Source organism: Pogoniulus pusillus, chromosome 26, assembly GCF_015220805.1.
Source record: "Pogoniulus pusillus isolate bPogPus1 chromosome 26, bPogPus1.pri, whole genome shotgun sequence".
NCBI classification, from domain to species: Eukaryota; Metazoa; Chordata; class Aves; order Piciformes; family Lybiidae; genus Pogoniulus; species Pogoniulus pusillus.
This window is the reverse complement of record NC_087289.1, coordinates 4,417,621-4,440,070: the sequence shown is the minus strand read 5'-3', so window position 1 is coordinate 4,440,070 and position 22,450 is coordinate 4,417,621. Positions and strand designations below refer to the sequence as shown.

The 22,450-nt window shown below is 46.7% G+C and overlaps 1 protein-coding gene across 14 annotated transcripts in view; it reads left to right on the top strand.

The window, feature by feature from the left end:
• Positions 1-22,450, top strand: part of LPP (LIM domain containing preferred translocation partner in lipoma) — a 371,586-nt gene that overhangs the window by 60,359 nt on the left and 288,777 nt on the right. For 13 of the 14 annotated variants that reach the window (XR_010307209.1, XR_010307210.1, XR_010307211.1 and 10 more), the window contains one exon: positions 6,422-6,521. The gene's annotated coding sequence lies outside the window, so the exon portion shown is untranslated. Of the gene's footprint in view, positions 1-6,421; positions 6,745-22,450 lie in introns of those variants that run through there. The other variant, XR_010307212.1, reaches the window with a different exon arrangement.

The window sequence follows — 22,450 nt, the reverse complement described above, 5'->3', positions numbered from 1 at the left end:
CACAATGTTCCCTATTGCTATCAGTTTTCTAATTATTCATAGGGTTGTTGTTTTTTAAGGCCACAAGGGACTGTCTCTGCATACATCATTGATTTTGCTAATAAAATCTTATATTTTAATGGCACATTTCATTGGAAAAAACATCAACTACTCCATAAAATTAAGACTTATAGTATCAGGGTATGGGAATGTTTCCTGTTGTCTTGATGGAGAGATTGATCTAAACAGATTTATTTATTTGATGGCTCAACAGCTGTTGGGGAAGGTTACAAAATCAGATGCCTCATCTCCTCTCTGACCAGGGGTTTGGACTTTGACATCCAGCTCTTACCCTTCATTTTCTCAGCAGGCTACTGTGATGAGCTGACATCCATCCCCTGGGCCTGTCTGTGATGCAGGAGTGGCTGCTGCTGAGCTCAGTGTGACTCCAGGACCATAACTGACTATGTGTCTCCAGCCTGGCGTTGTGCTGGAGGACATGCCACAGCAGGTGCTCACACATGTGGAGCACAATCGTCCCTTGCCCAATTCCCTTACTTCTTGAGGCATCAGTTCCATCTCTCCCTCCCCAGTCTTGATTTCATTTTCTTCCTTCCAACCTATGAGAAGCTTGGTGCAGCTTCTGGCCTCTGGCTCTGAGCTTTGCCAGATTGTGCCTCTGCTTTCTTAAAAGTCACTGCCAGCTCCCCTGGGCTCCCAACAACTGCAGCCATTAGTGTGCTGGGCACGGAGGAGCAGTGAGGCTCCTTGGGCTACCATAACTCCACACTGCCTTTGCCCAGGACTGGTGGATCTGTGGTTTGCAGATGAGGTCTCGGTGCGTTGCTCTGGGCTGCAAATGATGGAGGCTGTGTTGGAGGAGAATGTCCTTGAAGCGTGGAAGTGATGTGGTGCTGTGTTTACACATCTTTACTTGCTGCAGGGAGTGTGGATGGTGTTTAAAAATCTGCTTGAAATTATTTCAGTGCAAGATACAGGGAGAGGAAAGCTGTCAAACTAAGGCCACTTTGTTGTCCCTGGTGGGCCCTCCATGTGAGGTTCCTACCTGACTACTGTCACCACAGGTCAGACAATGATGTTTCTCTTCAGGCTTTTGAGGCACCATGGACAGGTTAAACTATCACATCCAGCATCAGCTAGAATGTGCTTGGTAGCCCCAGGTTGAGCTTTCTCCAACCCTTGCTAGATGAACTCCAGAGGAGTGTGGATCAGCAGAACATTGGTTGAGATCCTGCTGCAAGCCCAGAGGACATAAAAGAGCCCAGAGTGACGTGAATTTAGACACTGCTCTGGTTCATTTTACCAAATGCCACCCTGCCACTAACTATCTTTTCCCCTGTAAGGCAGCACTGATGTTGAGCTGGCAGTCAGAAAGCCACTGCTGAGCCAAAGCTCCAGTCCTGTACTCTGCAGTAATTAGCAGCTTTGAGGATGTCCTTAGATCAGCAGAAAAAGCTGGGAGATGACATAAGGCTGTGCTTTATTGTATTTATTTATTTAGAGAGCTTATTTGTGTTGTATTCCAGGGAATGTTTAGCATTCAGGTTTGTGGAGCTGAATCCAATTTAGTTCTACAGGAGACAGCCCAGTTGTCCATAGCAACCTGAAATTGATTTCCCCCCCCCCGCCTACTGAAAGCTGTTCCCTCTTGAATCATCCCTTTAATTTAATACAGTGAACAGGATGTCCCTGCATACAGAAACTTCTTTTCAACAAAAAGTAACCTAGGCAAAAAGAAATTGAGTAACAGCCTTGACTCTGTCTGGGCTACTGTCTGGCACTAGTCCTTTCCATGCTGATTCCTTGTGCTTTGTTCTAGGTGCTAGAGGCCATTTTTGGTTTCAGCTAATCACTGCAGGGAGACCTCCCCCTGTGCTCCAGCCGCCCTCACCACCATCTCTTCTCAGCAACAGGTCCCTCTTCAGCATGAAACCCTTTGGGCTGCTCTCCCCAGTATGTGCTCTGTGGCTTGGCTTGCTGTGTGCCATCATACTGGAAAATGCATCCCTTGTGGTCTGTGTAGCACCAGTGCTGTGCTTCCCCCTTCCCTTCCATGGTCCCTGCCCGTGGCTGCAGTGAGGGTGTGCCCCTTGCAGTGTCAGTGCACTACATGGCTTTTCATCCAGTCTCCAAGGCGTGGGGCATGCTGCTGTTCAGAGCAATGACGTTGTTGTTAGGCATCTTCCTCCTCACCTTTTGCTCCTTAGGGTGCTTAGGAGTGGGAGCTGCTGGTGGCTCTGTTGCAGAGACCCAGCTCAGGTGAGGTAGCTGCCTTAATGTTGGTGCCTGAGGCATGTACAGGTCTGGAGGGAGCTACATGCTCTGTGTTGACCTTGCTGAATGTTTTAAACTCAAAAAGCTTTGCAGTAGTGCTGCCAATAAGCTTTTCTGACTCCTACCAGTTTGGCTTTGGTTTTCCACACTAGGTTTTGCTTCTGTCCAAACCTTTTTGCCAGTCTGTCCAGCTAAAGGAGAGGAGCTGCTTCAGATGCAGCTGGTTGAAAGGCTTTAGGGAAGAATGGGTAGAACTGCAGTACTGTTTTGCTCTATTTCATAGAAGAAACGTGTGTCCTTGCCATCTTTGTGGGCTCCAAGGAAATGCCTTGTCTTCTCAGTGGAGTGTCAGAAATGAAAGGTTTGGGGCATTTGTAGCTTTGCTATCTGGAGGAGCCTCTGAGTACACTTTGGAAGAGCAACTGCTTGCATGTGGTCAGACACTGCAGCCTTTTTCCACAGTTGGAATCACAGAATGGTTTGGAAGGGACCTCCAGAAGTCATTGAGCCCAACCCCTTCTGCAGTAAGTAGGGGCATTCTCAGCTAGATCAGGCTGCCCAGAGTCTTGTTGAGCCTCACCTTGAATATCTCCAGGGAAGGGGCCTCAACTACTTCCCTGGGCAAAGTGTTCCACTACCTGCTTGGTAAAGAACTCATTGCTAACATCCCATCTAAATCTGCTCTTCTCTAGTTTGAAACCATTGCCCCTTCTCCTGTCCCTACAGGCCTTTGTAAACAGTCTCTCTCCATCCTTCTTGTAGACCCCTTCAGGTAGTGGAAGGCTGTTATTAAGTCGTCCCAGAGCCTTTTCTTCTCTGGGCTGACCAACCCAAACTCTCTCATCTGTCTTTGTAGCAGAGCTGTTCCAACCCCCTGATCACTGTCATGGCTCTCTTCTGGACCTGCTCCATCAGGACCAAGTCCTTCCTTTGTTGAGGGCTCCAGAGCATCTTGCCATTGTTTTTTGCACCCCATGGCAAAACATCACAGACTTCCTCATGTGCTCTTAGTTCTTACCCTGCTCATTACAAAGCCATTGGAGGAGGTGTTGCTGGGCTGGAGCAAGGTGTGCTGTGGTAGCAGTTGCCTTACAAGAACTTGTCCCTGTTGACTGATCCACATAAAGAGAAGTCAAGCAACAACCAAACATGCCAAAGTGCATGGAATCAATGTGGCAGAGGCCTCACTTGGGTGTTCACCTGCTGTTGCTTCGAGAAGAAATCATGTCACTCAACATGCTGGGTGTACAGCACTTGTTGAGGAGATACTTACTGAATCTTTCTGGTTGGTTTGTTGTGTCTTGGTTGTTTTTTTTTCCACATTAAGTAAAAAAAAAGGCTTAGTTAATATGTATCATGTGAACGTTTCACTGAACAAGCTACTCAAAAAGGTTAACCTCCAATTCTGCAGTGCTTTTACTGTTGCATCCAACTGTTTTGAAGACAGTAATGAATGTGTCTCTAATGATGATTTTCAGATGCAGAGGTAGCAGAGGCACCTTCAGGTGCCAAAACTGAGGCTTCCAAGGCCTGGTTTTTCACAACACTTCATGTTTTGCAGCGCTGTACATGGTTATAGCACAAGTCTCAATTAGAGAATCTCTGTGTGTGGCCACTAGTTCTTGTCACTTCTGGGTGATCATGTGTCTTTAGTGAGGCAGGAAAAAACACTGCACTAAATGTCTGGGGGAAAAATTATGTATGACTTTAGTTTTATTGTTCAGGAGATATGTGACAGAGACATAAACAGAATCTGGATGCCAGTGGCATCCTGGCCTGTATCAGGAGCAGTGTGGCCAGTAGGACAAGGGAGGTTATTCTTCCCCTGTACTCAGCACTGATCAGGCCACATCCTGTGTACTGTGTCCAGTTCTGGGCTCCTCAATTCAAGAGAGATGTTGAGGTGCTGGAAGGTGTCCAGAGAAAGGTGACAAAGCTGGTGAGGGGCCTGGAGCACAGCCCTGTGAGGAGAGGCTGAGGGAGCTGGGGGTGTGCAGCCTGCAGAAGAGGAGGCTCAGGGCAGAGCTCATTGCTGTCTACAACTACCTGAAGGGAGGCTGTAGCCAGGTGGGGTTGGTCTTTTCTCCCAGGTAACCAGCCACAGAAGAAGAGGACAGAGTGTCAAGTTGTGCCAGGGCAGGTCTAGGCTGGATGTTAGGAGGAAGTTGTTGGCAGAGAGAGTGATTGGCATTGGAATGGGCTGCCCAGGGAGGTGGTGGAGTCACCGTGCCTGGAAGTGTTCAGGAAAAGCCTGGATGAGGCACTTAGTGCCATGGTCTGGTTGACTGGCTAGGGCTGGGGGATAGGTTGGCCTGGATGATCTTGGAGGTCTCTTCAACCTGGTTGGTTCTGTGATTCTCTGCTGTTAGACCAAGCATTCTTTCTGGTCTTGTTCCCATTGCCTGCTTTGCATACTCCTTATCTTCTGCAACCTGAAAGAAGATATGGAAGCCACTCTCCCCCAAAGTTGCGACCTCCTTTTCCACCTCTCTTGGCTTTCATACATGACTAGCAAGCAGAGTAGCCATTGCTCCAAATCTCAGTGAGCTTCCATGTGTTATTGGTTCTTGTTTGCATTCCTCTTTGGCAGGGGCACTGCCTGCCTGAGAGCTGGGTTCAGAGCTAGAGGTGTTCTGTGTGGGTTATGCAGAAGTTCCTCGACTGTTGCCTGTCACTCCTGACAGTGGGGTATTTGTAAATTTAAACACTTCCTCCCCAAAGTATCAAAGGAGCTGAGGCCACTTTTCAGCAGGAACATGAAAGGCTTTGGTGCACTACTGCAGCAGGGATTGCTGTGGAGAACAAAGGCTTTTGCTAATCGCTTCTAACGCCTTTCAAGTCTATGCCTCATTTCCCCCCCTTTTTCACACAGCCTCCCAGACAACTAAGACTTCAGCAACTGACTCACCAAACAATTAACAGAAGGAGGACTCCATCTCTGAAACTTCTGAACACCTCTTTTAATTTTCTTAAACCAGCCAGTGCCCTGGCCAGGTTCCAGTTTGTGTAATTACATCTGACCTAACTTAATCCCTTGGCAGTTTCAATTGCATGTGGTAGTTGTCTTGGCTGCCTGTCCTGCACTGCCATTCAATGCTACTCCATGGTTTTCAACAGCTGTTGGAATTCAGCTGTAGAAATGAGGGTATTTTCTTGGTGGAAGCACTTCTTGTGTCTCTATCCCTCACTTAGACATCTTTACCTCACCAGTGTTTAGGAAGGTGACATTTCTGATGCTGCAGATGATCTTGCTGAAGGCCTTGGAGCTACTTTTAAAGATGGACAGGGATTTAAAGTCTTTTATTTGGCCATCATACATGTTGTGATTACTTTGAGTTCTTCATCTTTAGTAACAAGCATTTATTGCTCAGTCCCCTCAGCTTCTGGGTGCTGCTGTGTGGGCATTATTGGTGCAAATGTTCCTCTTTAGCCTTCTGTAGGCTGGATGTTAGGAGGAAGTTCTTCACAGAGAGAGTGATTTCCCATTGGAATGGGCTGCCCAGGGAGGTGGTGGAGGCATTGTCCCTGGAGGTCTTCAAGAAAAGCCTGGATGAGGCACTTAGTGCCGTGGTCTGGTTGATTGGATAGGGCTGGGTGCTAGGTTGGACTTGATGATCTTGGAGATCTCTTCCAACCTGGCTGATTCTATGACTCTGAAGATCGGGAGGTAAGGCAGGTGTTGTGAACACAAACGTTACTCAGTCTTTCATCAGACTCCATTTTTCTCCTCTGGGTCTATCCCATAATTACACACATTCAAATCTCAGAGTGGACTGGAAGTTTTGCCTCTGTTGGTTTCAGTGACACTAGAGATAAAGTCACCAGCAGCAACATCAAGATTTGTCCTCTTCAGCAGCAAATAAAGCTTTAGAGTTAGAGCCATTTGATTTTGGTTGTGTGCTGGGTAATACAAGTCAGTGAGCACTTTGGTTCCTAGAACACAGATTCACCAAGCCCCTAAGGTGCTTGTCAGAGAAGATGGGTGCAAATCTGAGTGGTGGTGCATGTTGAATCTACAGTTTTTGATGTTGCCTTTGAAGATCTGTTTGAGTGTTAAATGGAAGAAATTGCACTTCAGAGTTGTTGAGCTGACCTTACTACTGAACCCATCATCCTAAAGATAAAACTTCTCTTTCTCTTGTTTCAGAGTACTTTGTAACTGGGAGTGCCTGAATGCATCAGCTCTTGGATGTGAGCATCTTCTTCTGAAACAGCCTTGTGACACCCTAACTGCCTATTCTCTTGGGGTAAGAAAAGAAATACACATGCAGAGGCACAGGATATCAAATATGCTTTGAGGAGAGGCAGAATAGCAAAAAGAGGGCCAGCCACACTGGTGCCTCAGCCTGGAGTTTTTGGAAACTAAACTTGTTGTGAATCTACCCACTGTGAAGAGGACAAATTGTGAGCTTAAGTTACAGCAAGAGAAATTTAGAGGAGACATTAATAAACAATCTGCTGCATTAAGAATATCTGTGTCCAGAGAAGGGCGACAAAACTGGTGAGGGGCCTGGAACACAGACCCTATGAGGAGAGGCTGAGGGAGCTGGGGGTGTTTAGCCTGGAGAGGAGGAGGCTCAGGGGTGCCCTCACTGCTGTCTACAACTACCTGAAGTGACATTGTAGCCAGGTGGGGTTGGTCTCTTCTCCCAAGCAACCAGCAATAGAACAAGGGGACACAGTCTCAAGTTGTGCTGGGAGAGGTCTAGGCTGGATGTTAGGAGGAAATTGTTGTCAGACAGAGTGATTGGCATTGGAATGGGCTGCCCAGGGAGGTGGTGGAGTCACCATCCCTGGAGGTGTTCAAGCAAAGCCTGGCTGAGGCACTTAGTGCCATGGTGTAGTTGACTGGCTAGGGCTGGGTGCTAGGTTGGACTGGATGATCTTGGAGGTCTCTTCCAACCTGGTTAATTCTGTGATTCTATGAATGCTAGAGCAGATTACCCAAGGAAGTTAGGAAATTTCATTCATTGGAAAGGTCTGAGAACAAGTTGGAAAAGCTCTACCAGTCATGTTTTTAGGAAAACTAATCCTTCCATGTAGTGGAGAAATGGACTAGATGGTTTCTGGAGAGTCCTCCTAACACATCAGTGGCTGGAAATGGGTGTATGCAGAATTCTTGTCTTAACAACCTTATACAAAACTGGTAAAAGACTGAGCTCAGGGTATCTGTGCAGAAAGAACTCCTTGATATGATGATGAGTTTTGTCATTAGCTCTCTGCTTGGTATCTGTGTTACCTGACTGGTGATGTTCTTCTGCAACTTTGCCATTAACTTTCTGCTTGGTATCTGTGTTACCTGACTGGTGATGTTGTTCTGCAACTTTGCCATTAACTTTCTGCTTGGTATCTGTGTTACCTGACTGGTGATGTTGTTCTGCAACTTTGCCATTAACTTTCTGCTTGGTATCTGTGTTGCCTGACTGGTGATGTTCTTCTGCAACTTTACCATTAACTTTCTGCTTGGTATCTGTGTTACCTGACTGGTGATGTTCTTCTGGAGGGAGATGTAAGCTTATGGAAAAGGAGTTGAATCCTCTCTTACTGGAATGTAGTGTAAACTTGTGACAAAAACAGCAGGTTGGATCATTTCTGGTTCCTTTGTAGCAAGTGTCCAGGAGTCTGGGACTCTTCTGTGATCCCTGTAAAGGTTTTACTCATACTCTCAGGTGGATAATCTCACCTATTTTATTAAGACATGAGACCACAGGGCTACAAATACAGGTATACTGAGCACAATGGAAATAACAGATGGAACATAGAGAGAGGGAGCAAAAAATCACTTTTCTGCTGTGTTTCCAGGGGCTGATGAAGTGGAGGAGTGTTTTGTTTTGTCCCACCCTACTCTTCTGTTGCTGTTCTCTCTTGTTTTCCTTTGTCCTGTCTTCATATTGAACACAGCAGGATCTTTCTGCATTTAAAACACACTGCTCTGCCATCTGGGCCTTGAAAATATGTCCTGAAGATTACTTCTCATCTAGTTCCCTTGCTTTTCCTTCACTCTCGTGGGAGTTGTGGATGACAAATCTAGCCTGGGCTCAGGCAGCCTCTGAGCCATCATTGTGAGAAGAACCGCATTCAGGTGCTTCATCTTCCTTGGTCCAATTAAGAAAGACAGGGAGATACCTCTTGTGTCTCCTAAGACATTTAAATTCAGTGGGAAATTCTTCAGCCTGCAGTTGGACTTTGTTTGGGATTCGTTTAGTTTCTCTAATACTTACCTTTCATCCTTAATGTCAGCAAATACTGCGCTCTCCCCTGGAGTTATACCACTGTCTTATTGTTTGTTATCATCTCCTGCTCAGCAGAGATAAGCTTTTGTGTCCCAGGGGTAAGGGAATAGGAACTTTCAAAGAGCTCTATAAAATGCAGATGTTGAGAGAAATGAGGGCTGCCTTTCTGGAGCCACTTTTGTACACCTTCTTTTTTCCTTTCTTTCCCCATTCCCCCTCTTGAGCTTTTCAATTCCTGCAACTATCTGCTCCAATCCTGAAAGCAAAATGCATTCTACTGTACACCCCCTGATCTTTTGATCTCATTCAATCAAATCCAAGGCATTGCAGTTCACATTATTGCAAGGACAGTTAATAAGTTGAGGGATTGTGCCAATGGCAGAGATGATTTTTCCAGCCTCGTGTGTGGGGGGGGTTTATTTGTCTATTTATTTTAGATTCTTCTTATTATTTTTCATTATTCTGACCTTTTGGACTGATCAGGGAAAGATTATTTGCAAAGGATACTCCATAACATGTCCAGAGAAGAGCAGTGAAGCTGGTGAGAGGCCTGGAGCACAGCCCTGTGAGGAGAGGCTGGGGGTGTGCAGCCTGCAGAAGAGGAGGCTCAGGGGGGACCTCATTGCTGTCTACAACTACCTGAAGGGAGGTTGTGGCCAGGTGGGGGTTGCAACTAGCAACAGAAGAAGGGGACACAGTCTGAAGTTGTGCCAGGGGAGGTCTAGGCTGGATGTTAGGAGGAAGTTGTTGGCAGAGAGATTGTCATTGGGATGGGCTGCCCAGGGAGGTGGTGGAGCTGCCATCCCTGGAGGTGTTGAAGCAAAGCCTGGATGAGGCACTTAGTGCCATGGTCTGGTTGACTGGCTAGGGCTGGGTGCTAGGTTGGCCTGGATGATCTTGGAGGTCTCTTCCAACCTGTTTCCTTCTGTGATTGTATTTGGAAATATCGATCTCATGTAGATATTCCTCTTAAGAACCATGTTGGAGATGCCATATCCATAAATACTAATAAGGCTGTTTGATTCCAATTTTCAGGTAAGATGAACATTTTATACCTGTATTATATCTGTCACATTCAATGCTTTAGTGTACCATCCTCTCAGGCTTGTTAGCATAATTGCAGCGCTTAAGCAACAATAAAAAACTCACCAGTAAAATAGCAGTTAGCACAGGCAATTTGTTATCAAAAGCTTTTACTCAAGGACAGCTTTTGAGTGTATTTATTATCAAGTTAAGCCTGTACATGATTTTTATTTGGAAAAACAAGTGGGAAATGTTGTAGGAGGTGAGGGTTTTTTCTGGTTTAATGGCTAAATTAGAAGTCCTCAAAACTGGTCAGAATCTTTTTCTGTTTCTTAAAGTCTCTCAGTGAATTCTCCTTGGGTGGGAAGCAGAGATACCAAAACAAACTCAGGCCTAGAACAGGGTTGTGATGTTAACTCAGCAGAGTGATTTCACTAAGTTCTGGTGCTGAACACAAACCCTGTGAGGAGAGGCTGAGGGAGCTAGGGGTGTGCAGCCTGCAGAAGAGGCGGCTCAGAGGGGACCTCATTGTCTACAGCTACCTGAAGGGAGGTTGTAGCCAGGTGGGGTTGGTCTCTTCTGCCAGGCAACCAGCAATAGAACAAGGGGACACAGTCTCAAGTTACGCTGGGGGAAGTCTAGGCTGGATGTTAGGAGGAAGTTCCTGGCAAAGAGAGTGATTGGCATTGGAATGGGCTGCCCAGGGAGGTGGTGGAGTCACCATCCCTGGAGGTGTTCAAGAAAAGCCTGGCTGAGGCACTTAGTGCCATGGTCTGGTTGACTGGATGGGGCTGGGTGCTAGGTTGGACTGGATGATCTTGGAGGTCTCTTCAACCTGTTTGATTCTATGATTCTGTCTGGAGCACCCTTTTAAAATCCTTCCATGGTGTCCGAGGCTCTGAGGATGCTCTTCTCCCTCAGCTGACGACAGAGGCAGCTCAGCCTCATGCCCCAGCTGCTGGCTGTAGCCCGGGCAGCGATGTGGCCATGTGCTGTGGGGACGAGGTGCCCACAGGCCAGAGAGGTACTGAACACCACTTTGGTGTCGGCGCTGATTGTCTCGGCCATTAGAGCCAGGGGGGCACGGTGTGGCTGTGTGACAGCACTGCATGATCCCCTTCTCTCTGTTCTCCTTCTGAGGACACGGAGGGGAACAGTCCCTTTCCAGATGAGCTGTCAGCGCACGCCTCTTTGTGTGCATGCACCTGCCTGGGTGCGCTTACAGGACGCCCTGTTGCAGGCACAGCAAGACTCCATGTGTGTGTGTTTGTGCCAGCAGAAGGCATTTTGAGAGCAAAGATTCTGTATGCACTTAAACTGTGAATTTGTACCCTCGTACTGAAGATGCAAATGCTTTTTGGACAGCACAAGAATTCCTCAGACTAAGGCCCATCAAGAAAAGCACAAGCATGTGGTGAGAGGAAGACTGTCGCTGTGGTTGCTTGTGATTGCTTTGGCTGCAGTGGCTTTTTGCACATTCCCCTACCCCTCGGCCTGAGTTTGCTCCTCCAGCACCCTTCAGCTTCAGATTGTCCCCCTCTGTTGTCCTTATGGTTCTATAGACCTGTGCTCACTCCAGCATCCCTATTCTCCTCTCCATCACTGGAACTTGAAGTCTCTCTTCTCTCATGTTTTTTTTTTTGTCATCTTTCTATGTTCTGGGAGATCTCCTCAGTCTTGTGCTGCTTTTTCCTAAGCTGCTTTCCTATCTTCCAAATGGATTACTCATGGTGGACCTATCGCTCTTTGCCATTGTGGTGGGACTTGATGCCCGTGGTGAAGAGCTGCCAGAGTCCTGGCAATGCCCTGACAAGCACAAGGGGTAACTTGCCTGGTTTTTGTGCTTGCATTTTGACTGTTAGATAACTCACCTCATGAGGAGAAGTGAAGGCAGTGCTGCCGTGGGGCAGAAGCTTATGGTCATAGTGAAACAGGATGTGCAAGCAGGTTGCAGGAATTGGGAAGGGAGTGCATGGAAACAGGTGAAACTAAACTGGGCACATATTAGAGAAGTGATGTCCTTGTGGGGTCCTCTTCACAACCTCTTCTGTGACTATGTGAAATCTGAAATGAGCTGGTTGTTTCAGATCCTGCTTTTTTTTCTAGGTTGGTTTTTGGTTTGGGGTTCTGTTGGTACCAAAATTCATGCTACTCTTCAGATGATAAACTATATATTTCAGATTCTTGAGTAGTTATCTGTATTGTGCTGGTAGAGAGCTCACTCTCACAAAACTGCCTAGAACTGCAGGGTGTTTAGGCTCTCTGTCAACCAGAGATGCTCCTGGTAAGATGAATACAGAGCAACTTTGGAGAGAGACACTTCCTGGAAACTTTGCTCTCAGTGGATTTGAATTGCACTTGAAATGTGCATGCTCTACATCTGTGGTCACCTGCAGGAGTGGGGACTCATTGCTGCTCTCCCAAGAACAAGCAGGTCTCTGCAGTTCCAACATGTTAGCTACCTGCTCATCTCTCACCTGCATCTAGTTTTGTAGCTAGGTAGCACTGAGCATCTTCTGCTACAGCCAAGGAAGCATCCTGCTAGGTCCTGTGCACAGGCAGAGAATTCCCATATCCATAGGGAGAGAAGGGGACCAGCAAAGGTGTTTTCTTGGGATGTTGATGTGATTGAGGGTATTTCCATATGAATCCTACCTGAGATCTGCAGTCCTCCAATGGTTTAGGCAGAATGGACCTTGCAGGCCTCTTGTACAGCCCCTGGCTCAAAGCAGGATTAGCTGCAGGGTTGGATAATGTTACTCAGGACTTGCCATGATAATGATGGTCTGGTCTTATCTTGAATCATGGTGGTGATGTGTGTCATGGTCAACAAGAAGAAACATTATGAAGGGCATGGGAGACCATAGTCTGGTGTCAGTGGAGTGGAGCAGTGAGGTTTCCAGAAGAGGGCCCATATGAACAGTCAGCTGCTCTGAGCACTGCAGTGACACAGGTGCTACCTCGAGTTGCCCTGGTGAATCAGGGAACACCATGGCCAGCAACTGCAGGACCAGTGTTGCTTGAGGCTGGCTGCCAGTGTGGCCACTGGAGAAACCACTTGGCTCTCCTGCACGGTGGCTGGAGAGGGATGATGGAGGAGAGAGGCGGCAGCTGCAGCCCAGGCTGCGCCTGAGGGGACACTCCTCCAGCAGCAAAGTGCCTGTGTGCTTCTCCCAGGGAAAAAACATTGGCTGAAAGAATTTAGCTGTGATAAATGTCATAAAAATACTTCTGCTGGAATTTGTAAAGCCTGGAACATCTGTTCTCAACAGCCCTTTGATCATGTTGTGAGGCTTTTAAAATGATACTTCCATGAAAGAAGTGAGATCCTTATGACTGCAAGATTCTTTTCAGTGCCCTTTTTTTTTTCTTCATGGAGCAAAAAGGCAAATTTCACAGGGAACATTACATGACTTGAAACACATATTTTAATGGTTAGTATCAACCAAACAATGTTTTATTAGGTGCTAGGAAAATGTTCCAGTTACATACCCCAGGAAGCAAAACACTCTCGTTTACTTTTAAGCTTATGGGAGCTGTACTTAAAAAAAAAAGAAATAGAAAGAAATTGAAGAATTCTTTGCTTGTGTATTACTGTACTCAAAAACCAAAACAAACCCAAGGAAAGGAGCTTAAACATTTCGAAGCTGTTGTCAGACAAGGGCCTTTCTGGGTTTTGTTTCCAGGCAGAGCTGCAGACAAGCTGGAATCTGCGTGAGGGACACGCAGCGAAGAATTGTGAGACGTTGAGAGTTTAGCTTCCTTGGTGTGCTGCTGTGGGTCAAATAGCTTTTTAGGCAGCTGTTTCTCTCTGAGGACTTATCCTTTCCCATTTCTTTGTTTTAGCAGGCTTCTGCCTGTTGTCCTTCAAGCAGTTGTGCATTTGTGGCTGAAATGTTGTGATACCCGATGTCTCAGTGGAGAGCTCTGACTGCAGAGCTGGGTTCTTGTGTTCTGATGCCTGGCAGATTTCTGCTCCTCTGCCTTCCTGCTACACATAGGAAGAAAAAAAAATCTTCTGGGTTGCATTAGCTGAAACAGCCTACAGGACATGAGGAGCAGCAGGCAGAAATCAAAAAGGAGATGTGGAACAAGGGAGTCTTCTTCTCCACCACCTGATCTGGTATATGTTCATGTGAGGGTATTCCTTTCCTGTGGCTTCAGCCATCAGATTTGGCAGCCCCCAGCTGGATGCTGGGGCAGGACTTCTCATTCCCATCTCCTCTTTGCTAGATGGATGAATGGCCAGTGCGTCCCTGCAGTTCTCCTCAGCAAGTGGAGCCTTCATATGAAGACTGCCCAAGCTGTGGCAAAAAGTCACGGTCACAAACAACAGAGAAGGCTGTGCTTTCTGTTTCTGGATGTCAGGAGTTAATGTATGAAAACTAAATTGTTTAATTTCTACAGCACCCTACAGGTGAACAGGCAGCTTATTCCTGTGCCATACCCATTTATAGCAGTTCTCCAAAGCTAGCACCTGCGGCTCAGTTCTGTTACCTGCTTGTGCTGTCTGTTAATTATTTACCAATGCTTCACACGTACTGAGTGCAAATAAGCTGCTTTGATGCTGAACACTGCATTGCACACCTAAGATTCCTGGGATTCATGCCACTGTGCTAGCAGGTACAAACCTGTTGTTTTCCCTGCAGCTCTGATGCAGGAAAGTGCATGATCAAGTGGCAGCCTCCTGCCCAGCAGAGGCTGTGCACACTGAGGCTGTGTCGGTAGCAAAGGGCTTGCTGCGCACATAGCTGGGGTGTATGAGAGGTCTGTGTCCTTTGCTTCCTGCAGCTTGATTTTTGCCATTTTGAGGGACTTTCATCCCTCCCACAAAGGCTTATTCTTCTTCATAAGTGGTGGCAGAAGCAAACTGTTTAAAAAGAACCACTGTGTGATGTCCTTGTTTTTGTGGTGGTGTTTTTCTGTACTTCTTATTTAAATAGTATAAAAGTCAAGTAGCAGCTCAAGTTCTGACTCAGCTGGTAACTTATGATCCTGTGCTATTTCTGTAACGTTTTTAGCTTATGACCAAATTTTTCTAATATTAGGACATTGCCATAGAAAGTGTGTCAAAGTCTCAAGCTGCCAGAGCCTATCACCATGCAGTAAGCAAGTGTGCAGCAACACACTTTGCTGTGGTTTGAAACTGCTGCAATTTCTTGCTTTATCATTTGTTGGTTCTCGTAGCAAATATTGCTATGCAGAACAACATAGCTGCTTCTTGTATCTCGTGGAGCCAGGCACCAGGCTTCTGTCCCCATCTGTGCCTTAGGCAGACTGGACTTGCTTTATTGGGGCATTTTCAGCCAGTGTGAACTGCTGTGATTCAATTCAAGCTGTACTATGTGGATTTTATGGAAGTTGAGAATCCAGTCATACAGCTCATGGGTTTTAGTCAAGGAGGAGTTCTGGAGATGGTTGTCTCCTGTACTCAGCACTGGTCAGGCCACACCTTGAGTACTGTGTCCAGTTCTGGGCTTCTCAATTCAAGAGGGATGTTGAGGTGCTGGAAGGTGTCCAGAGAAGGGCAACAAAGCTGGTGAGGGCCTGGAGCACAGCCCTGTGAGGAGAGGCTGAGGGAGCTGGGGGTGTGCAGCCTGGAGAAGAGGAGGCTCAGGGTTGACCTCATTGCTGCCTGCAACTACCTGAAGGGAGGTTGTAGCCAAGTGGGATTGGGCTCTTCTGTGAGGCAACCAGCAATGGAACAAGGGGTCACAGTCTGAAGTTGTGCCAGGGGAGATCTAGGCTGGATGTTAGGAGGAAGCTATTGTCAGAGAGAGTGATTGGCATTGGAATGGGCTGCCCAGGGAGGTGGTGGAGTCTCCGTCCCTGGAGGTGTTCAAGCAAAGCCTGGATGAGGCACTTAGTGCCATGGTCTGGTTGACTGGATAGGGCTGGGTGCTAGGTTGGACTGGATGATCTTGGAGGTCTCTTCAACCTGGTTGATTCTGTGATTCTAAGAAAGAACATGCAGAGCTTCTCTAAGCTCACTGCAAACATGTGTGAACAAATAAGCATCTGTGTTGCAGTACAGGGGAAGGTGATTACTGAGGAAATCCCAAAGTTTACAAGTTGGATTTTTTAACAGATGGGAATCTGGTGTGGTTTCAGAGTACCTGAGGACACTTAAAACAATGAAGCTCCAGACAGTCCACCCCAAACATGCATGGTGCACAAGAGCAAAGCAATCGTGTGTAGCACTGCCAGTCAGCTAGCTAATGCAACAGCTGCTCTGGGACTTTGCATTTCGTTTTTATCTGGCTCATAATGAGGAATGCAGGGTTAATGATCTGTGTCTGGCTTCCCTCTGGAAGTGCTTTATTTGCACTTGGGAGCTGCTCTTCATGGTTCTTTGCAGCAACCCCACAATATCAACTGACCTGGAGAAACTGACAATAGATGCTCAAAGAGGCTGAAAGAAAAGCCCAAAAGGATTTTGCCTTCCTAAGCTTGTCATGTGAACACCTTAGACTCAGGCTTCCTTTAACCAGCAAAACCTATTCACATGTACTCCCAATTAAAATTTAATGAAGCAAGGGGGATGTACTCATACATGCTGACTAATGCAGAGGAATAGATTCTAGTAATGCAGCTCTGGGAGCCCTTTGCTTCATGATCAGTACTCAGTTTACTAGAAAGCTTCTCAGCAGCTGTGGACTTCCTTGGGCATGAGCAGGCCTTTCAAGTCTGAGTTCTGGCAGTTATAGCAGGAGGTGATGATGGCTTGTGCATAAAATTATGCAGAGCCTTCTCAGTACAGCTCAGTTCAGCTGATGGCAGGAGGTGAGGCAGGGATTTTGCCCTCACTCCATCAGAAGAGGTCAGGGAGTCAGAGGATATTTGTGTGTTATATCTGCCCTTGTATCAGAACTCTCAGCAGGCAGCAACTGGGTGAGTGGAGCAGGACGTAGCAAGAAGGGAAGCCCTATTTGTCCTGATTTTTAAGCAGGGATATTGGTGCTCACATAGAGGCTATATGACAGCTAAGCTGGTGTCAGAAAATAGCTGTGCTTTTGGTGCCTCTGCCTTGCTGGAGGGATACTGGGCAGTAGCTTTGGCCCTGCTTTTATGTTCTATAACGTTGCTCCCCCCAGGGAGGAATGCAGAGAGATCTGCGTGGACAATGAAACAACCTGGCAGGAGCAGTGCAAAGACTTCCACACTGTCTTTGTCTCTTCTTGTGTATTCCTACCTCTTGGGCTGCTACAGAGTTCTTGCATTGTCTCACAGCCTGGAGAGGAGTTGGAGGAATGGTGCCAAAAGAGCTCATCTGCTCATTGCACAGTGCCCTGTGGCCACAGCTCTGCATGAGGATTGATATCCCACCTTTGGAGTGGAGCAAGGCAGCAGGGTGATGCTGCAGAGCTATGTTAAATGGCATTTTTGGATAAGCTATGAAAGATCCTGCTGTATCCACCCTTGGTAATGGGTTGGGCAACAGGACGGAAATGCCACGGTGGAATTTGCCTTTGCTGCTGACCCTTGCATGACACACAAGAGCTCCTCATCACCAGACCTTTGTTTTGCCTTATGCAGAATACAAAGCAGTGCTTCATTGGCATGCCTGGCTGTTTTCCTTCTGGCTTGACTCAGTGGCAGAAGTGCAGCAAGCTTGCTTGAGGTCTACTGGGTTTCCAGTTATTATCCCCTTCAATCCTCACTCTGTCCTGCAAAGGCTCTCACTTGGTCTGTTGCAGTGAAGTGCTGAAGAAGCCTTCAAAGGGAGATGCGACTCTGGAGCTGAGGTCTTGTGCTTCATTTTTGGCCTCGAAAGCTGCTCTTGGAACAGTAAGCATGAGATTTCTCTTGAAACCTTTGTGTGCCTCTCTGAAGAAATAGCTGGAAGGAGAAGACCTGTCAGTTGAGCTCTTAAAGAGAAACCTATTGGCTCTGAGTACACAGGGGACATTACTTAAGGTCAGTTGATCTGTGAGAAGGCACAACTTATCTAATGCTGCCTAAGGTTAGTTATGCAACAGACGGGCTGCTCTTTGTTGTGAAGAACAACTTGAGTGTGCCTGTGAAAATCAAAGGTCTCGCTGAAGGCGTGTTGTGTTCTAGCTGGAAGCTATTGGGTGTCCTCCTCTAGTGATTTTTCCTTCCCTAGCAAATCATTGCTGCAGAAAGGTTTCCAGTGGAAAAAGCATGCAGCAGCTGCAGGCTGCAGAAGCTGAGCTGCTCATAGATGTATACTTTAGTGGGTGGTGGTGCAGGACCGCACGCATATGGTATTCTTTCAGACCAGCCTTTACTTCCTTCTCTTCTCCACCGTGCATCTCTTTGAGTCATAGAGCAGATCACTGGATTGTCTAGATGCTGACATAGTCAACCACTGAAGAGGGCTGTTTTCTGACTTGTGAAGAGAGAAATGCAGCACTTTGGCATTTAGATGGGTTTGAAATGCAAGGTAGATGGGTTTGAAATGCAAGGTAGATGGGTTTGAAATGCAAGGTAGATGGGTTTGAAATGCAAGGTTTGCAGCATGCTGGCTGCATGGCACTGGCATCTCTTTTCTTGGACAACCTTTCTTCCCTCTCTCATCTGATACTAAAACATGCTGCCCAGCCAAAGTGCCATTATCTCTCCAGAGGGACTCAGCATCACTCAGCAAATTGAAGAGCAGGGCTTTTTCTTTAAAAGTAGGGTTGATCTCCTGTGCCTTATGAGGTGGGAAGGAGTAAGCAGTTCTGGGTAGCCATTTTTGGGTCTGAGCCTTGGTGCACAGTGAAAAATGCTTTATCTCTTGTGCAGAGCTAAGCATAATGCTCAGCAAGATTGCCTGGCATACTTGTGGGCTGCCTGCTTTCTATACTTCTTATTTGTGTGGTGTGTGTTGGGAGGTTTAGTATTTGCTTAATGAGGCTATTTTAACTAGCTCTGCACAAATATTGGTCTGGTGTGGTTTGTTAGTTGCATGCTCCTGGGCAGAACTAGGGAGCGATTGAAATAATCAACTATCTTGAGTGCTTTTTGGAGGACTTTATGTATCAGATGGAAAAAAAATTAAACCTTAAAAGGAAACAATCAAGGTGTATAGTCACAGAAAGGTGTTTTCCCTAGAAGCTCAACTTGATATATAGATGACTTGGTGAAATGCAAGTTGGAAAGGTGGTGAGTGTGATATGGTGTAATGTTGGAGGAGCCAGGTAGCAAACAGCTCTGGCTTCAGTGATCCTTGGTCTAGGCATCTCAGAGATGATGACTCAGGGACAGTGCTTGCATCTTCCTTGATATGTCTTGGGACTGAAAGGGTTTTACTTAATTGCCTCTTACTCTGGAGGTCTATTGGCTGTCCAGCTCTGCTTTCCAGTAAGCTCCCTTTGAAGTACACTAAGGCGTTACAGTTAATAAAGAGATTTCCTCTGCTTTACACAATCAGACTCCACCTTCCTCCTTCTCAGCATCTAAAATGATTAGCAGTTTCTGTAAATCCAGGCCTATAGATTTTGTTGGGACCCCTGAGAGCTGGGGGTGATTGTTGTTTTCCCCAGGTCTTTCCTAAGTAGGGAGAAATCAATGCATCAAGGGGGACTGCGCCTGACATCTGTTAATTACACTGTCCCCATTGCATCTAACCTGCCAGAAGAGGGTCTGAAGGGCAGCTCCCTTTGCCCTCACTCATTGCTACAGAAATGAACTGGCACAAGTGAACATAAGCTGGTGCCTATGAAGAAGGCAACACTTTTTTGGTGTTTGGAATTGGAAGGAGCAGTTGCAAAGTGAAATGAAAAGTTCGGTAGCTGCAGCACACCCTGTAAATGGTGCCACCAGCCCCACAGTGCCCCACGCTAAATGCTGGGGAATAAAACATGTCCTGCTGTTAATGCTGCATCAAATGAAGGCATTGTGGTGCATGCCTGGGGCCATGGGCTGGGGAATAATTACTGTTTTCTTCCCATATAGCATGGATGAGATGAGTTTTGAAGCGTTAGCGTCCTGACTTCTGGAGCACACATTAAGCTGAATGTGACATCAGTGTTAAGAGTTGTGGCACTTGTGGTTAGAGCTTTGGGATTCCTTATATTTACTTTCTAGGGAACTAAAATTCAAAGCAGCTTTGATGGCTGTCACGAGAATACTGTGGGTTTCAAAGAGGTGGGCAAATGTGCACTGACCTTTAGCTAATGCAGCCATATCTTACTTTCTCTGTGTTTCCAATTAGGAGAGCTGTGTTAAGGCTTTTATTTGTTTATTTTTTCCAAAAAGAAGTTAAAATAGGAAAGTTATTTAGCTGCAAGACTTCTGCCTTTCCACCCCCCCCAAAATATAGTGAGTTGTTGTCCAGGGGCAGACTTCTTCATGCAATTGCTGTTATATGCTGGAAGTCAAAGTTTAATAATGCCATGCACCATCTGGCACCAGTGGTGGAAGGACAGAACCAAACCCTGAGCTGCTGTAAGCAGTTTTAATTTGCAACTTACAGTGAGACTACAGGACTTCACATCCCTCTGTGGAGGAGAGGATGGGTTTATTGGTTGCTGCTGATTCTCTCCACAAGCTTTAGGCTTTTTAGCACTGTAAAATTCTCTGTGCATTGGCATCTTGTTGATGCTCAGTTTGAGTTTTGCCTTCAGAGTAAAGTAAAGCAGAGTGGCTGTGACATACTTGACCCACCTGTGTCTGAAGCTATCTACAAAGTCCAGGCTGTCATCAGTGAGAACTGGGCCCTCTCTTTGGGAAGACCATGGCTGTTTATCTCATGTGTTTTGTTGGGAGTGGGAGATGATGGGCACACAGAACTGACACAGGGAGTTTTTCCCTCCTACTTATTTTGCTCGGAGTGTGTTGCAAAATAGTTTTGTGGCTTTGTTTCTAGGAGTTGGAGTCCTTTTTATGAGCTGCTGTGAATCTTTTGCTACCTTAGGAAAAAAAAACCAACACCAAAATGTATTTTTCCACATTTCAAAATGTACTTTGTTAAATGGATATTTTTGTCAAATTGCAGTTCCTTACAAAACTTTTTTCTTTATATAGAAAATGGAATTCCACCTCTCCCAGACCTTTGCTAACAGCTGTTCTGCTAGCTAAATGTCACCAAATTAAAATGCAACAGAAATAAGAATATGTTTTCAATTAAAAGAGTTTTGGTTGGCTTATTTTGGTCTCAGGTATAGAAGAAATCCTCCTCTCTTCTGAATGCTGAGATATTCTGGGGTTTAGTACCCTGTTATTTCCCCTTGCACAACACACATACTGCAGCATTTCTGGGATATTGTTACCCATGCTCGTGTGTATAAATGTGGTTCCCTCCTGGTTTTTTTGCCTTGCCCCCCACTCCCTGCCCAGAGAAGTGCAGGGACACCTCTCTAAGACCCTTGATAAATGAGTGCTGTTGGTTTTGGCAGCTCAGTTTCTGAAGCTGACCTACAATGATGATGGTGCAATGGGGTAGTTTCAGGTTGGGGTGTGTAGGAAGAGGGGACGAGTGCCAGACTTTTGAAGGTTGCTTTGATTTGTTGCTGGGCACAGTGAGGGCTCCTGAGGTATTATCTGAGGATTAAGTGCAACATTAAACATTGGAGCCGGCTTGTCAAAGAAAGGGCAGTTTATCACAACATAATTTATAGCCAACAGTTTACTACTAGCTCCAGTAATTAATAGGGAACATGACGGGGCCCATCATTAATGTGCTTTGTTGTCTCGGCTTGCGTTACTGCTGCTGGCAAGGCCAGCTTCTGAGGCTAACGAAGGACAGGGAAGGAAGAAATCCCTGCTGCTGTTAGCTGATGGTAATATTTCTCCAGGTCACACACTGCACTGTGCATTGCATCGGATCACAAATCTCAGCCAGACAGAGCTGTCCCATGAAAAACTGGTGTTCTGAAGTCCTGCTTGGAGAGGCAGGAATTGCTGTTTGCACCAAGGTCGCTCAGACGCTGGCAAACTCCCTTAGCGTCGGTGTGGGGTAGAGGGTGTGCAGGCTCTGCTGGAGGATGGGGAGGAAACTCTTCACCTCATCTGAAGTTGGATTAGTGATGAAGGGTAATAGCTGGCATTCAGTAGTGATGGTTACTGAACTTGTCTGAAAGAGGAGGAAAATGGAATCATAGAATTCCAACCAGGTTGGAAGAGACCTCCAAGGTCATCCAGTCCAACCTATCCTCCAGCCCTAGCCAGTCAACCAGACCATGGCACTAAGTGCCTCATCCAGGCTTTGCTTGAACACCTCCAGAGACAGCAACTCCACCACCTCCCTGGGAAATCGCTCCCCTCCGATGGGAAATCACTCTCTCTGTGAAGAACTTCTTCCTAACATCCAGCCTATACTTCCCCCTGGCACAACTTGAGACTGTGTCCCCTTGTTCTATTGGTGGTTGTCTGGGAGAAGAGGCCAACCCCCACCTGGCTACAACCTCCCTTCAGGTAGTTGTAGACAGCAATGAGGTCAGCCCTGAGCCTCCTCTTCTGCAGGCTGCACACCCCCAGCTCCCTCAGCCTCTCCTCATAGGGTTTGTGTTCCAGGCCCCTCACCAGCTTTGTTGCCCTTCTCTGGACACGTTCCAGTATCTCAACATCTCTCCTGAATTGAAGAGCCCAGAACTGGACACAGTACTCTAGGTGTGGCCTGACCAGTGCTGAGTACAAGGGCAGAATAACCTCCTTTGTCCTGCTGGCCACACTGTTCCTGATGCAGGCTCTTCCAAAACTTTCTGATGGTCAAGAGCCCAGATGAGGGCAATGGCTGCTGCCATGTTGCTGCTGGGAATCTCTGTTGGCAAGGAGCTTGTGGTTGGTTTGAGATGAGTCCCACTTCCTAGCCCCTCTTGAGCTGCCTGAGAGCTATCTGACTTCAAAGGAAGTTTTATTATCACACTAGTTTGCAGAGAGATGTTTGGAGCTGTTCCCAGCGTTAGTTTAAGCTGCGGCAGTGGCGTGAGGCTCTTTCCTGGTGTTTTGGTGAGGGACAAGCCATCTGGTGG